General features: G+C 40.2%; 1 protein-coding gene across 5 annotated transcripts in view; it reads left to right on the forward strand.

The window, feature by feature from the left end:
* Positions 1 to 17,217, forward strand: part of MVB12B (multivesicular body subunit 12B) — a 263,743-nt gene that overhangs the window by 18,225 nt on the left and 228,301 nt on the right. For all 5 annotated transcript variants that reach the window (XM_032418694.1, XM_032418695.1, XM_032418693.1 and 2 more), the window contains one exon: positions 6,924 to 6,965. The gene's annotated coding sequence lies outside the window, so the exon portion shown is untranslated. The remainder of the gene's footprint in view (positions 1 to 6,923; positions 6,966 to 17,217) is intronic.

Here is a 17,217-nt window from a genome sequence, read left to right on the forward strand (position 1 = left end):
ACCATTGTCAGAGTTTTGGAGTTCTCCCACCCATCCCTTCCTTCCCCTCTCCCCCCCACCCAGGGATACCACCCATCCCTATATGTTTACAACGTAAGCATATATCCACAAACAATACACAGAATTATTCTGTGTGTTCTTTAGTGTACATGAATCGTAGCATACCATCTATTTATTCTAAAGATTTTGAGATTTACTCAGGTTGATACACATAGATCTAGTTTTCATTTTATCTGCTTGCTAATTCCATTGTATGTATTTTGCCATTTCCCTTCTAAGGTCCAGTTGTTTCCATTTTTAAACGATAACATAGTACATGATAAACATTTGTATCCATGTCTTCTTAGGTGGGGGGGGGAGGGTAGATTTATCTAGGGTAGATATGTGGATGCGGAATTGCTACATCACAAGGTCTGTACCCCTTGCACTGGTCTGGGTCCAGTGTTATCAGAATATCTCCAATGTTATCATACCAGTGTACATTCCCACCAGCACCATGTTCTGTAAGAGGCTTGTTTCCTTGCATCCTCCCCATCGTTAGGTACCATCTGATTTTTTAAGTTTGCCAGTGGATGGATACGAAATGTATCTTGTTGTCACTTAGTTGCATTTTCTTGATTACCTGTGAGGTTGCAGAGCTTTTCACATATTTCTTAACTATTGAGATTTTCTCTTCAGAGGCCCTGTTCATCGCCTTTGTCCATTTCCCCCTCATTGATTTGTAAAAGTTCATTATATATTGTGGACACTAATATTTTGTTGCAGATTGTTTCTCCCAGACTATGCTCTGTTTTCACTTTGTTTATAGTATCATTTATTGTATGCAAATACTTTATTTTTATGTACTCAAGTTTATTAATGTTTGCCTTTATGGTTTAGCACTTTTTCTGTCTTGCTTAGGAAATCCTTCCCACTCCAGTGTCATAAACACATGTTCCTATATTTATTTCTAAGTTTCAAGATTTTTGCAATTTATAATTAGTCTTTAGTCCACCTGGAATTAATTTTTTATCTGATGTATAATTTTTATAGGAATTATTAGGAATTTTATTTTGTCTTTTCCTCATATGTCTTTTCCTCAATTCCAGCATTATTTTTCTCCTTTTTAACATTTTACTTAAAAAATTTTCAAACATATACAGAAATACAGGAAATAGGATAATAAACCTCATGTATTCATCATCCATGAATGCTCATTTCATGGCCAATCTTGTTTCGTCCATAGCACCAATCATTCCCTCCCCTGAATTATTTTAAAGCAAAGTCAGACATCATAAAATTTCATATTTAAGTATTTGAGCATGAAATCTTTAAAAGATCAGATCTCTTTTGAACACAATAACATTATTATGTCTAAAAAACATTAATTCCTTTATACCAATAAACAGATTTCTACAAATCATATCATAATTTTCTTTTTTGCAGTCGGTTTGAATCAGCATCCAAATAAATTCCATGTATTGCTGTTGACTGAATTTTCTTAAGTCTATTTTAATATATGGATATCTCCTTCCTCTTTTTTTCCCCCTTGAAATTTATTTATTAAAGAAACCAGACTGTTGGTTCTGTACAGATTCCCACATTCTAATTTTTCCTGACTGTGTATTTGTGGTGGTACCATTCAACATGTTCCTCTGTCCTGGTGTTTCCTATAAACAGTTGGTTTAGAGACCTGATGACATTCAGGTATGACATTTGGCAAGAATACTTCATCCAAGATTTTGTGTATTTCCATCAGCAGGTGTATTAATGTCTAACATCACATATTTGGGATATTAACAACTATTGTTGTGCCTAGATCCATGACTTCGTTAGGGCTTGGAAAATGGCAATATTCTAATTCCATCATTCCATTATCCTTTATTATAGTATCATTTATTGAACAGTCCATTCTTTTGTCATTCATTTGTGCTAGTCCTGTGTACATGCGGCTCGGTTTCCAGGCTCTCTTTGCTGTTCTCTTGACCTAGTTGTTTGTCCTGGCACTAATGCCACGTTATTTTAACTACTCTAGTTTCATAGTAAGTCTTCGTATCTGGCAGAAGAATATATCGTAGAATACATTAGCTTACACACACACTGAAAAAAAAGCTCTTCTTGACCCTTTATGATTCCATACGTATTTTGGGATCTGCTTATCAAGTTCCATGAAGGACTCTCTTGATGTTTTGGAATGGCAAATCTATACTTCAGTTTAGAGAGAATTGCCATCTTTGTGATATTGAGTCTTTGCATCCCCTAACCTGAGTTAGTTATCCATTCATTTAGACCTTTTATATCCTTCAGTGAAGTTTTATAATTTTCACTTCAAAGTTCTTACAGGTCTTACGGATGTTGTCATTGCCAATGGTGTCTTCTTTTTGAATTACATTTTTTTACCTGTTCCTAGTGTATAGGAATGCAGTCCATTTTTATATATGGGATTTGTATTTAGCAGGCTTGAGGAACTCTATTGTTCTGATAGTGTGTTGGTAGATTTTCCTGGAATTTTTTCAGATGTAGGCAATGATTTTTAAATCTGGGAATAATGATAATTCTGTCATTTCTAATCCATTTATCTTTTTTCTTTTGTCTCCTCAGTTGTATTTGTCTAATATTGAATACAAGTGGTGATAGCGATGTTTTTTTGCTTCTTTCTGAATTTCACAGAGATGCTTTTTGCAATTCAGCACTAACTATCATGTATGTTGGAACTTTTCTTTTTTTTGGCCTTATTTTTTTCGAGCTTTATTGAGATATGATTGACATATAATATTGTGCACGTTTAAGGTGTACCATGTGATGATTTGCTACATGTATATATTACAAAATGATTACCATTATAAGGTTAGTTAGTACATGCTCACCTCACATAATTACTATTTTTGTTGTGGTGATGGTGGTGTTCGTTGTGAGAACATTTAAGATTTACTCTCTTAGCAACTTACATATGTACAATACCGAATTGTATAGTCACCATGCTGTACATGTCCCAGAACTTAACTCATCTTATAGCTGGAAGTTTATGCCCTTTGACCAGTACATACCCCTTATGAGGCCAGGTAAGCTCCTTTCTGTTTCCTAGGTAACTTTTCATAAATAAGCATTCAATTTTATCACATCAAATGATAATATGTTTTTGTTTGTTTTTAAATATTACTGGGCTATGGGGCTTCTGTTTGGCTCAGTCGGTGGAGCATGCAACTCTTGATTGTGGGTTTGAGCCCCACATTGGGTGTAGAGATTACTTAAAAAAATAAATAAAGATTAAAATATGTATATATATATATATTACTGGGATAATTACATTAATATTTTTAAATGCTAAACTATCTGTGCATGTCTCAATCTCTACTTGATATAAATGTCTCGCTCCATTTTTCACTCATTGCTCAGTTTGTTTAATATTTTATTTAGATTTTTCCATCTATGTTCACAAGTAAGATTGTCTTATAACATGCAGTCCTTGTAGCTTCCTTGTCTGTTTTGGTATTAAGGTTGTCCCTGCTTCGTGAAATGTGTTAAGGAGCTTTCCCTTTTTCTCCCCATTCACTAAAACAAGTGGTAAAGAATAAGGATTTCTATTCTTGAAGTTTTGATAACTTATCTATAAAATCATCGGTGCTGGATAATTTTGTTCTGTTTTGTTTCTGTGGGTGGATACTAAAATATGGATACCAATTTATTAGTGATTAAAAATCTACGCAGGTTGCTTCTTTCTTCTTGGATCACGTATAACTAACACTTATCCATGAAATTGTTCAAATTTTTAATTTATTATTATAAACTTCTTTGCAGTATCCTCCTGTGATTTATTATATCCGAAGTTTTGTCCCCCTGCTTTTCAGTCTTAATATTGTTTATTTGTGCCTTCTCTCTTTTTTCTTGATAAATCATGGTAGAAGTTCATATATTTTATTAGTCTTTGCAAAGAACTGATTTAGGGACTTAAACTTTCTCTACTGTTAATTTTTAAAAAATATTTATTTATTTGAGAAAGAAAGAGAGAGAGAGCACTCAGAGGGAGAGGTAGAGGGAGAAGCAGACTCCCCGCAGAGCAGGAGCCTGATGTGGGGCTCAATCCCAGGACCCCAGGATCATGACCTGAGCCAAAGGTGAACACTTAACTGACTGAGCCACCCAGGCACCCCCTTCTCTACTGTTAATTTAATTGATACATAATTGATTTCTGTTTTCTTCTCATTTTTATCATTGTCCTTTGAGTTTACTTACTCTTTTGCTAACTACTGGAATTGGATGCTTAACTCAGTGATTTTCCATCTTTTTAAAGCACTTTGTTCTTTCAGTATTGTCTCCCATGTTTTTAAAAATATTGTACTTTTATTTTTGTTAAATTTCCTAATTGGGGTGTGTTAGCCATCTATTTGTAATTTATTTCTAGTTTTATTTGTTGTCAGAGTATATGGTCTGCATGCCTTGGAGTTTTCAAAGACTAGTCTGGTCTAGTTCCTGGTTATTTTTATAACTGTTCCATAGATGCTTCAAAAGATTGATACATCTCTAAATTTTAAGCACAGGGTGCTAAACAGATTTACAAGTTCAAGCTTGTTAACTGTATGGTTCAAGTCTTTATCTTTACTAATTTTATTTTTCATCTGCTTGACATGTATATGAGAGAGAGTTCATTAAAAATCTCCCTCTGTGATTGTGGATGTGTCTGCTTTTCCTTATAATTCCAGTCATGTTTGGCTGTATACATTATGAGGTTGTTAGGTGCATACAAGTTTAAGATTCTTAAATCTCTCTCTCTTTTTTTTTTTTTTTAAGCGGGGTTGTGGAGAGAGGGAGAAAGAGAGAATCTTAAGCAGCCTCCATGCCCAGCTTGGAGCCCAATGCGTGACTCGATGGCATGACCCTGAGATCATGACCCGAGCCAAAGTCAAGAGTTGGAGGCTTAACTGACTGAGCCACCCAGGTGCCCCAAGATTCTTACATTTTTTGCCCTTAATTGTTTTCTATCATTATGTAACATCGCTGTTTATCTCTATCTGCTTTTTCCTCAAAATCTATTTTGCCAGATGTTAATATAGCTACACCACCTTTTAAGTTATTTTTTTAATTAAATTTCTCTGATAAAATATTTTCTTTTATTGTCAGTCTTTCTGAGACATCATCGTACACTGCTATAGCTGTTCGCTTTTTTCTCCCCCAATCTAAGCATCTTTGTCTTTTAATTGGCAGAGTTGGTCCACTTATATTTATTTTAAATACTAACATATATTTATACCATCTAATTTTGTGCTGTTTCCTATGCTTTCTCTTTATTTATTCTCCCCCTGCCCCTATGTTCTGCCTTGTATTTGATGGATCAGATTTCTTTATTCCCTCCCTTCCTTTTTCTCCTCCAGTGGCTTGGAAGTTTTAGCATCTATTTCTCTGCTTTCAGATGATAAGCTTAAATTTTTATAATGCATGCTTGAATTACCAAAGTCAGAAGTTAATCGGTATTCATACCCTCCTCCTAACCTGCTTAGGGATCTGATGACCACTCCCTCCCACACTGTGCATGTTATTTTGTCTAGAAAAATAATTCCACATTGTTTTAAGACATCTCCAAATTCATTCTCTATTTAATATTTGGTCTCCTCACCTCAGGGCTAGTGAACTTCGGTTTGTACACCTACAGCTCTAGTTTTTGAAAATATCCCTCTTTATTTCTCACATCTGGGCATTTTCATGTTATGTGTATTTATGTGTGTGCGTGCGTGTGTGTGTGTGTATGAGAGAGAAAGAGAGAATGAATAGGTCCGTATTTTGAAAATTTTGTGGAGTATTTTTCTAGGAAGATTCTAGATGAGAGCAGAAAGGGGCACCACATTATTTTAGTTTGCCTTATTGAGTGACACTCCAGATTTTTTGGCATTTATGTATATGCACTTAGAGAAAATACAGTTTGTTTTGCTATGGATTTTCTTTTTAACTTATAGAGTCCTATTGTATATGCTATTCTATATCTTTTTGTTTCTATCAGGAATAAGCATCTTTCCTGTCAATATCTATGCATCAAACTGATTTTCACTATTGCAGTTTATTGCATAGTATGGGTTTAATATAGTTTATTCAACCACATTTTGCTTGGACACTAAGATTATTTCCAGATTTTGCTATTAAAAGGAATGTTGCAGTCAAAATTATGTACAAGCTGCCTTAGGAATGAGTGCATGCCAGTGTTTCTGTAAGATAGAAGCAAAGATGTGGTATTGTCATGATACAGAATATGCGGTTTTTTCATTTTGATCCTGCCCAAATGCCCTTCAAAGTGGGAATGCCATTCTATGTACATTTTCATAGACATTTTATATTCCTCTCATAATGTATAAATCTGTTACCCCATCCTGTCAACCCTTGTTATACTAGAACTTGAAAAAAATTTGCTGAGCTAGTGGTTGAAAATTATCCCTTTATTTTACTTTGCATTTAGTCCCCTGATTACTAGTAAAATGAAACAACTTTTACAATATGATTACTGACCATTTGCATTTCCTTTTCTGTGAATGTGAATTTCCTTTTCTATGCCTGTTCATATTCTTTGTCCATTTCCTATCTAGATAGTTTGTCTTTGTCTTTTTTTTTTTTTTTTTAAGATTTTATGTATTTATTTGACAGAGAGAGACACAGCAAGAGAGGGAACACAAGCAGGGGGAGTGGGAGAGGGAGAAGCAGGCTTCCCACGGAGCAGGGAACCCGACGCAGGGCTTGATCCCAGGACCCTGGGATCATGACCTGAGCCACCCAGGCGCCCCTAGTTGGTCTTTTTCTTAATGATTTGTAAGAATTATGGCTTATAGAGTGGTCAGCTTTACTAAACTTTGCATTTATGGCTTTTGGTTTTTGTGCTTTATTTAAGAAGCTTCCCATACCCCAGATTGATCATACAATCTCCTGTATTTCTCCTAACACAATTGTTTTGTGTTTTGCTTTAGGACTTTAATCCATTGGAACTTTTTCCTTATGGATAGTGTGAGGTAAGGATCTACTTTTATTTTTTCATACGGGAGGCATTTGTCAAGTGGTATATAACTTCCTCGCACATTTGCTATTGCATCTTATTTAGATTAATAAATCAAGGGACAGGATATTATCTGAACTCTACTCAATTTTATTACCTATTGATTTGTCTTCTCCTGTACCATTGTCACACCATTTTAATTTCTCACCATTTTAATTTACAAAGTTATGAATCTTACAGATAAAAACATAGATTATCTTTAATGTTTAGTTGGTCAATTTGTGTACATTTGCTCTTCCATATTTTAGAATCAGCTTGTAAATTCCATGAAAAGTACTCTTGAGTTGCAGTTGATACTATATTGACTTTAAAGATTATTTGAGAGAGTTTCTTTCATATTCCAAATGCTTTGAGCTTTTTATTTGCTCATACTTTCCTCATGGACTTCTTATTTTATTGCATTTAGGTGATAAAATATAGCCTTACTGTGATAAATATTTATTGAGCCACTGACATTATGGCAGACACCGTGCTAGGCACCGAGAATCAGTGGTGACAGGACAGTCATGTTCTCTGCCCTCGTGTGGCTTAAACTTCCTTAACATTTCCTTTGTGGGCTAGAAACATGTTTCATTTTTTAAAAATACCATGTGGAATGTTTAAGATCATGTATTCTATGTATGTAGATTATAGATTTTGAAATATATCTAGTCAATAACCTTATTAATGAAATTATTCATATCTTCCATATTTTTATTTCTTTTTGCCTACTTGATTTGACCAAGTGAGGCAATAATATTAAGGTATCCTATTAAGATTGTGATTTTGCCAAATTCATCTTGGTATTTCTAATAGCTTTTGCTTTGTATATTGCTTTTTAAAAAGTGCTACCATTTATTAGATTTTTTAATAAAGAAAATGTTAAAGAATGTCCCATAATCTTACCATCCACATAATCCTTACCAATTCCCCAAACACACACACACACACACACACACACACACACACACGAGTTAGGAAATTCAGATTGTTCAGAAAACAAAAATTCAAGTTTCCTGCTTCACTTACCCCTCCTGCCAAAGGCAGCCACTGTTGACAACTTGGCAAATTTTGCCTGAGATCACCTTCTTTCCCTCCAGCATTGTTCCGCAGAGCCTCATGTTTCTGGAATGCCAGTGGTTCCTGAACAGAACTCTCTCTAATGATACAGAATGATACAGCCTCCATGTGTCTCGGAGTAGGTGTTTTGGGGGCTGCACCCAGCTCCCACTGCTAGTGCCTCTTGCTTTGGAACCGCTTAGGCCTTCTAGAGCGGTGCTTCTCAGACATTTATGTGCACACAGATCCCTGGAGATACTGATCAAAAGCAGATTCTGATTCAGTGGGTCTAGGATAAGACCTGAGATTCTGCATTTCTAACAAGCTTCTAGTATTTTGTGCTGATCTTCTTCCTCTTTCCTCTCAGATTTGTCCAGATTTTCTGTAACTCCTTGGTTTAGATGCTCTGGGGTCTTAAGTTGAGAGTTCCCAGTGGCTCCAATGATATGATACACTGTGTGTGCGCGCATGTGCGCACTCGTGTGCATATGCACGTGCATGTGTTTGTTGTGTGCACACATGTACATGGGGGTGCATGTGTGTGTGCGTGTGTGCATGTATGTGCACATGCATGTGTGCGTGAAAGAGGCCATTTCCCACTGGGTCTCTGGATATGGTTCCCCTGGGGAGAATCGTTCCAGTCTTTGGCATATTTCCTCATGCACCATTTCTGGCATAGTAACAGCTAAGATGTGGCCCCTTCTCTAATGCTTGGTCTACTTTTCCCTTTCATATCAGTCTCTTCTGCCTTCAAGGTCCCATTTGACATTTCATAGCCGTCCAGTCTGCTACAAAGTTCTCAGTGTGTCTCTTCCTCTATTCAGTGGGGCTATTTTTTTTTTAAAGATTTTATTGATTTATTCATGAGAGACAGAGAAAGAGAGAGGCAGAGGCAGAGGGAGAAGCAGCCTCCCCGTGGAGCAGGGAGCCTGATGCGGGACTTGATCCCAGGACCCTGGGTTCATGACCTGAGCCGAAGGCAGACGCTTAACCGACTGAGCCACCTAGGTGTCCGGGGCTATTTTTAATTGTTTTCTTTTTTCCACTGCTCCTGCTCTGGTGGTCTGAAGTATACTTTTTTCTGTATACCTTAACTTTCTGGACAACTTAAATCTTAGAGACAGAATCCTCCAAGGACAGGATTTCTTAACCTCTCTGTAGTTTTTGGGTTTACAATCATTTTATTGAGTTATTTCTCTATAAACCTAAGAAGACAGCACATCTCTTTGTTACAGATTCCCTTTTCCTTTTCATTTGTACATTAATAAAATATGCTGTTCTCCTGAGAGTGAAGTCTCAATTTGGATCTCTAAAATCCAAGGGTATGATTATCCCAGAGCCAACTTTAGACCACATGGTGGGGAGTGTGACCCATAAGAGCCTATGGGCAAGCCACATAAATGCACAGCTTCCCTTGGCCCTGAATGTACCATAAGACAATGGAATTTTGGCTGCCTACCACGCTGTCTACCCAACTCTCATACTACGAGTATAAAGGTGGAGGCTCACATGTGTACATTGTGTAGCATTCATGAACTTGAGCATAGTATAAATGTTACGAAAACAACAGTAATGTCTTAATGTCTAAAAGGTTAACATTGTAGGTGCATAACGCCTCCCAAGATGTGCATGTCTTAGTCTCCAGAGCTGTGACTATGTCACCTTACATGGTAAAAGGGATATGCTGATGTATTAAGTAAAGGATCTTGAAATGGGAAGATCAGACTAGATTATCCCAGTGAGGTCTAAATGTAATCCCAAGATTCCCTATAAGAAGGAGGCAGGAAGTTCAGGGTGAAGAAAAGTTGATGTAATAACAGAAGCAGAAAGAGAGAGAGGTTGGAAGATGCTAGGCTGCTGGCTTTGAAGATGGAGGAGGGGCTCATGAGCCAGGGAGTGCAGAGGGCTTCTAGAAGCTGGAAAAGGCAAGGAAACAGATTCTTCCTGGAGCCTCCAGAGGTAGTTCACCTCTCCCCAAACCTCGATTTTGACCCAGTGAAACCCATTTTGGACTTGTGACCTCCAGGACTGTAAGACAGTAGATTCGTGTTGTCTTAAGCCACTAAGTTTGTATTAGTTTATTAGAACAGCAATAAGAAACTAATACAGTACATGGATAAAGTGCTTTCTTTTCCCTCTAATTAAAACATCCCCTCTGCTCTTCCTGTCCGCTGAGGCCCCACAGCTGCTGACATCTGAGAGCCACCTGCGTGGCCCACGCCAAAGTGTGCACTGTGTATTCCGGGTTGAGCTATAGCAGCCCTTCCCCTGAGGCCTGGATGGACCCGCACAACCCACTTTTGCTGAGGCCCATGCCTATATAAAAGCAGCAACTCGCCAGTGGAAACAACCTGATGGCAAACCTCACCAAAACCCTCAGCCCTCAAATATTAATTTGCTCCCCAAATTCCACTCCTAGCCCAATAGGTGTAAGCCCGGTGCATCATATAGTAACCCTCCCCTGAATGAGCAGGCCTCCCCCCTGCCCCCAGTGGAGCCTTCTTCTCCGTGAGGATCAAGTCTGTACCTGCACATTTAAGGCTTGGAGGAGATGTCCAGAATGGGGGCTTCCCATGGACAGCTGGCGCTGAGAACAGGGCGGGGAAGGGCCGAGCTACACCCTGTTCCTCACCCCGAACTCACTTCTGGAGCAAACTTCTGTCTGCAGGGAGAAGTGAGTGGATGGGCCAAGGGTGGGGTTGTTACACCGGTGGAGCCCCATCTTTGTGGAAACACCAGGAGTGGGGTGATGGGTTTCTCTTGGCACATTTCTTGTAGCTCTGTGCAGTCCATGTCACTGGCTGCCCACACCAGCCCTGTGGGAGTGGAGTCTCGTCACATTTTCATCCAGTAAAGCGGGACTCAGAGGAGTGAGGCAGTTTTCCCACAAGTGTAAGTGGTAAAGATGGGATTCAAACCCACATTGTCTGACTACAGCCCCCCCCCCCTTTTCTTTTAAGGCAAAAGCAAAACCTATCTCATTTAGAGGTAAGGTAAGCCTGGGCAGGAGCACCTCAAGTGGATAGGTTGTTTGAGGGATCTTTCCAGTTTTCCCAGTCAAATAGCAGCATAAGGTTTCTAACAAAAAACAGGGGTTTCTGCTACATCCTCAGTTTCCCCTTCCATGGGACAGCAACTTTCAGCTTTTAGTGATCTCTTCTGCTATTTGCCTTTGTATTTCAAGGCAACGTTTATGCGGCTAGTTCCACATTTTTTAAGAAAAATCTATTGACTTTCTAGGGAGAATCAGATGAAGATTTAGTTCTTTTACATCACATCATACACTTCCCTTCTCATCCTTCCAACATGATTACATCACAGCTTTTGTTAATTGAATACTCAATATTTATATAGTTAGGGCTATGCAAAGATTGGTAACAGCTGAGCCATGTAATGTACTATTAATACATTCTTTTCCTGTACAGCTTTTGTTTTTCCCAGAGTTAATAATTCATTTGTTTTTTTATATTTGCCTGGTTTTCTGATTCTTGACCACCTCTGCCTCAAACTTGCCAATGAACTAAAATACCCCTCCCTATATTATGGTCAAACTTATCACGTAATCTATCATATTTTTTTTTCTCTACTGGACACAGTTTTCCTGTGGCCTTGCATATTCCTGTGATGCTCCAGGGTGATTTTTCTCAAGGCCTCCCTGGCATACGACTGTCATCTTAGCACATTTCCTTCCCGTCATTCCAGGTTTTCCCTTTGCCTTTCTCATTTCCCATATTCCATGCTTTTCTCTTTCTTGGTTTTCTCCCTCACTTAACTGTAGCATATTTCTTAGCATCCTGAAAAGGAATTCAAAGGTGCTGATATATATTTTTAAATCTTGCATGTCTAAAAATGTATTTATTCTTCTTTCACAGTTAATTGATAACTGAGACTCAGAATTTTTGGCTGGAAATTATTTCCCCTTATCATTTCAAGTCTTTGCTCCGCATCTTCTAGCTTCCCGAGTTGCTTTTTGGAAATTCCGTACCGTTCTGGTTCCCAGTTCCTTGTGTACAACTTTCTTCATTTCTGGAAGTTTCTAGGCTCTCTCTTTATTCTTGGTGTTCTAGAATTTCATAATAATATGCCTAAATTTTCTCATATTTTACTTTCTATTTAAAAAAATTATTCTTTTTTATTCTAACTTCTGGGTTCTCTTAACTTTACCTTCCAGCCTTTCCATCTTCTCTCAACATTCCCTTGAAACATGCATAGATAACATTCTCATCTCCTTTTATGGCTACAGTGTCTTATCTTTCAGAGGATATTATTTATAGAGGCTTATTCAAGTGTTTCCCGGCTCCCTGTATTGTCTCTCTTTCCTCCTCCTTGCCTTTTCCTATTTTCCTAAATCTCTGGTCTCTGTCTTCATTCTAGAGTATTCTACAAATATCTGGTGATAATTGGCTGTCATTCATATTTCACAGTATCGTGTACGGACCTGACTGGAAGCTCTGCGTACGTGGGTGGGGTTCACCCCAGGGTGATCTGACAGACACTGGCTATTTCACTGGAGGGCCCTTGGTGGTCTCTGTAGACCTCTTTACTTGTGCCAGGCAGTTTTCCCAGAAAAGAAATTTTCCATTTGCCTGGCCTGGAGGGAGAAGGAGGCATGGAGACAGCTCTAAGCCCATCTGCCGGCATCCTGTGAGCACCAGGAGAGGACAGGGGTGCTAGTTTTAGTGTGGGCCTCACTCTTTGCTTAGCTAATGCTTCAAGTCCAGAGCCTCTGGCCAACCTCTTGGAAGGTAAACTTCGTATCTTTAGCTGTGGTGGGAGGTGTGGTTGGTCCCCTGGCCAACTGAAGTTTGAACCTTGCTTCTTGTGTTACTCCCTCCCAGCCCCCTTCGGAAGTACCTAGCCTCCATCCCTGAGCCTTTTGCAGGTCCCTGGGGCCAATTGGTTTGCTCCTAGTTGGCTTCTCTTCCTGCAGGCTCAGATTTCAGCTTTCCCTGCTCTGCAAGTCTGTTGCCATCATCCATTTTCCTAGGTTCCAAAATTTAGTTAATATCTCCATCTGCTTTTGTTTCCTCTCCTGTTCTCTTTATCTGGTGGGTTTATACATCTTTAAATTCCATTAAAGCCCATTTTGGTAAGATTTCAGGAGCGAGTAGAAACACATCTTCGACCATCCATTTTACCTAAAGTTCCCTAACTTTCTCCATTGTTTTCTTTGCTTGAGCCATATCTGTTCTCTCTCTGATTCTTTTTTTTTAGATATATAGTTTTTTTTTTTAAGATTTATTTATTTTAGAGAGAGAGTGAGAGAGAGAGCACACATGAGCAAGTGGGGGGAGGGGCAGAGGAAGAGGGAGAGAGAGAATCCTCAAGTAGACTCCTCGCTAAGTGTGGAGCCAATGCAGGACTCGATCCCAGGACTCTGAGATCATGATCTGAGCCAAAACCAAGAGTTGCACATTTAACTGAGCCACCCAAGCGCTCCTCTCTCTGATTCTTTTTTTTTTTAATTAAAAAAAATTTTTTTAAAGATTTTATTTATTTATTTGACAGACATAGACACAGTGAGAGAAGGAACACAAGCAGGGGGAGTGGGAGAGGGAGAAGCAGGCTTCCTGCCGAGCAGGGAGCCCGATGTGGGGCTCCATCCCAGGACCCTGGGATCATGACCTGAGCCAAAGGCAGACGTTTAATGACTGAGCCACCCAGGCGCCCCTCTCTCTCTGATTCTTAAACATGTTAAGTTCCTTCCTGCCACTGGAGCTTTGCACATGGCTCTTTCCCCTCTCCTGGAACACTCTGTCCTTCTATCACCTGCTCTTCACTTGGCTGTGACTTATCATACATATCTCAACTTAAAAGTCACCTCCTTGGACAGATCTCCCCAATCCTGAGGCCTTCTCTTATCTAACTCTAGTAGCTACCTCTGCACAAGCCAGAACTGCTTCCTCTGGATCCTCTATGGCCCACTTCCTCCTTCATAGATGCAGGAGTTTTCAGAAAGAGGGAGGGAAGGAAGGAAGGGGAGTTTCCTCCCAGAGCCTTGAGCATCCTGCTGGAAGCCCCCAGGCCTGGCAATAACCTCATCTACCCTCTGACCATATGTCAGCTGCCCTAAGAGCTGAGTTGGTGCCTGAGAGCCCTCCCAGCTGCCGGCCAAGAGTGAAAGGTGAGCAGAAACACGGCCTGCCCTTTGTCCTCTCAGCCTCCTTGCTCATCTGGGACTTTTTACTCACACTCTGTTTATCTCTGTCTCTGTCACACTCTGTGGGTCTCAGCCATTCTTCTGTGTCTCTCTGTGTGTCTCTTTTTGTCTCTGAGTGTCTTTCTCTCTCTCTTTCTCTCTCTGGGCCTCTGTTGTCTCTCCACTCATCTCTCTTTCCTCCTCCTCTCCTCCCTCCTTCTTGTCTCCCATTCTCTCTCCCTTCCCGTCCACCCACCTTGTTTTCCCTTTGTCTTTCTCCACATTCCTCCTGCGCCCTCTCTGGCTCTGGGAATGCCTCTCTCTGCTTGGCACCCCCCCACACTCACACACACACACAGCACCTCTGAGCCCTTCTCCTGCGTCCATTCAGGTGCACGGTCGGTGGGGGCCTTCCTGCAGCAGGGCCGCAGGTGTGGTGTGGCCTGGTGGCCGGCCGGACCGCCTGCTGTCTAACACTCTTGTAAGGTTACTATTTATCTAGTGCAACCAAAGTTGGCACACACATCTGGCGCCTGGTACTTAGTGCAATTATTTATGATTTCCACCAAGATTTAAAAGCTCATCGCCGGCCTTGTAATGCAGTAACTGATTGTGCTGCTAATGTAATTAAGAAAAGATTATGATGTCCACGTGGCGTACCAGATGGTGGCATTCATAGTAATCGGCGCGCACAACTGGCAGACAACTGCACAAGGGCAGCCGAGCAGAGGCAGCTGGAGACCAGCATCTTCCTCCAGCCACTAAGGACGGAGAGAGGCTGCTGGGAGTGCTGGACAGTGCAGGGTGGGGAGTGGAGGGGACAGGGAGGGGTAAGGACAGCTGGAGAGGGTGGGTCCATCTCCCCTGACCTGCAGCTCCTAAGCTGACCTCTTTGTTATTGCTCTCCCCCACTCACACACTCGAACACACACATCACACACACAGGCACCTACGACATCTACACTCAAAGTGCCATAAGTAAGGGACCCGTTGCTTCATTTACTCAAAAGTGTTAAATGACTAGTTTGGTTTGATTTTGCAACTAGTTGTGCTAAGCCCGGGAACCGTATTGATAAATGGAACAGACATGATCCCATGCCTTTCAGAGTTGGACAGACCAGAGGAGGAATAAGCATTGATCGAATGACCACAAGAATAAGTGTAAAATTGAATTGTGATCAGTGTTACATATGAGAGGTGGGTGGCATTAGGAGGGTTTTCATGGGGTATTTAACTTGGTCACGGAGTTTAGAGAAAGCTTCTGTGAGCAAGTGACAACTGAGATGTGATCGCACCAAGAGATGAGAGGAGGGAAAGGTGTTTGAGCAGAAGGGACACATGCAAAGGCCCTGGGGTTGGAAGTGGGGGCCATGGCCAATATAGTGCCCAAGAATAGCCAAGGCACCCTTGAAGAAAAGAAACAAAACTGGATGCCAAGACTTCTAATAAAACTGTAGTTGTTCAGACATTGTGCTGTTAGCACAAGGATAAACAAATTGACCAGTGGAAAGGGGAGAGAGTCTGAAAAAAGACCCACACGTAGATGATTACCACATTTATGACAAGGGTGACACCATCGTCTGGTGGGAAAGAGGTGGCCTTTTCAAGAAATGGTGCTGGGGCAATTGGATATCCATGTGAAAAAAAGTGTCTCTAGACTCCTGCCTCCCATTAGACGCAAAAATCAATTCCAGACAATTTGCAGAGCTAAATGTGAAAGGGAAAACGGTAAAGCTTTTAGAGGGAAACATAAGAGACCAGTCTTGTGACCTGGGAGTAGGCAAATCTGCATTAACAGGACACAAAAAGGCTAACAACATCTTAAATGAGAAAAAAATCATAAATTGAATGTACTAAAATCAAGAGATTCTGTTCCTAAAAAAATACCAGCAAGAGAATGAAAAGCTAACTAACTGAGTGGGGGAAGATGTTCATGACTCAAATATTTCACAAAGAACTTGGATTCAGAATATGTTTTTTTAAATGGCTACAAATCAATAGGGAAAAAAAACAAGACAATTCATTTTTTTCTAAAAAAGTCACCTTACAAAAGAAGATTTTCCAAAGGCTGGTAAACATATGAGGTACTAGACTTGATTAGTTATCAGAGAAATGCAAACGAAAATGACAATGAGATACCACCACTGCCACCTACGAGAGTAGCTAAAATTAAGAAGACAAATATCAAACACTGAAGAGGATGTGAAGAGCGGGAACCCTCGCGCACTGCAGGTGGGAATGTATATTGGGACTTTTCCGGCAAACTGTTTGTCATTGTCTACTAAAGCTGAATATATAGATAGCCAGTGACCCACTCCTAAATGTATATTTAATGTTTACCGAAGACATGTACTAAAATGTTCCTCATTGTACCACCCATAATAGTCTAGAACTCAGAACTGCCTAAGTGCTTGTAAATAGCGTGGAAGAATTCATCAAAATAGATCGATTGCCGTATGTTCCTACACTGAGATGCTACACAGAAATGCAAATAAATAATGCTTGTTACATCCCACATGAATCTCATAGATCTATTTATGAGTGAAACCAACAGAACAAGAACATAGACACGGGATTTCCATCTATATCAAGTACAAAAACAGGCAAAATTAGCCCACGGTGTTCAAAGTCAGGAGAATGGTTCTCCCTGGGGAAGGAGAGACGGGACACAAAGTTGGCTTCTGGAGGTTGTGAATCTCTGTTTCGTGCTCTGGGGACTGGTCACATGGGTGTTTTCGGTTTGTTCACATTCTTACAGCTGTATACCTAGGACACGTGCGTTTTTCTCTGTGTGTGTTACACTTCAATAAAAAGTGTGAAGGAAGAAGGAGCAAGAGGCCAGTGTGGCTGCAGCAAGAGGAGGCTGAAGAGGTAAGTGGGGGAGAACCAAGCAGAGCCCACAGGCCATGTCAGGGAACAGTGAAACCATGAAAGTGTTTTAAATGAAAGTTGGGGTGGGAGTGGAGGGCGGGACAGGGGTGATGTGATCTGTTTTGCATTTCATACATATCAGCCCGGACCTTTGTTTACA

Source organism: Phoca vitulina, unplaced genomic scaffold (assembly GCF_004348235.1).
Source record: "Phoca vitulina isolate PV1807 unplaced genomic scaffold, GSC_HSeal_1.0 scaffold21, whole genome shotgun sequence".
In the NCBI taxonomy this organism is placed as follows: Eukaryota; Metazoa; Chordata; class Mammalia; order Carnivora; family Phocidae; genus Phoca; species Phoca vitulina.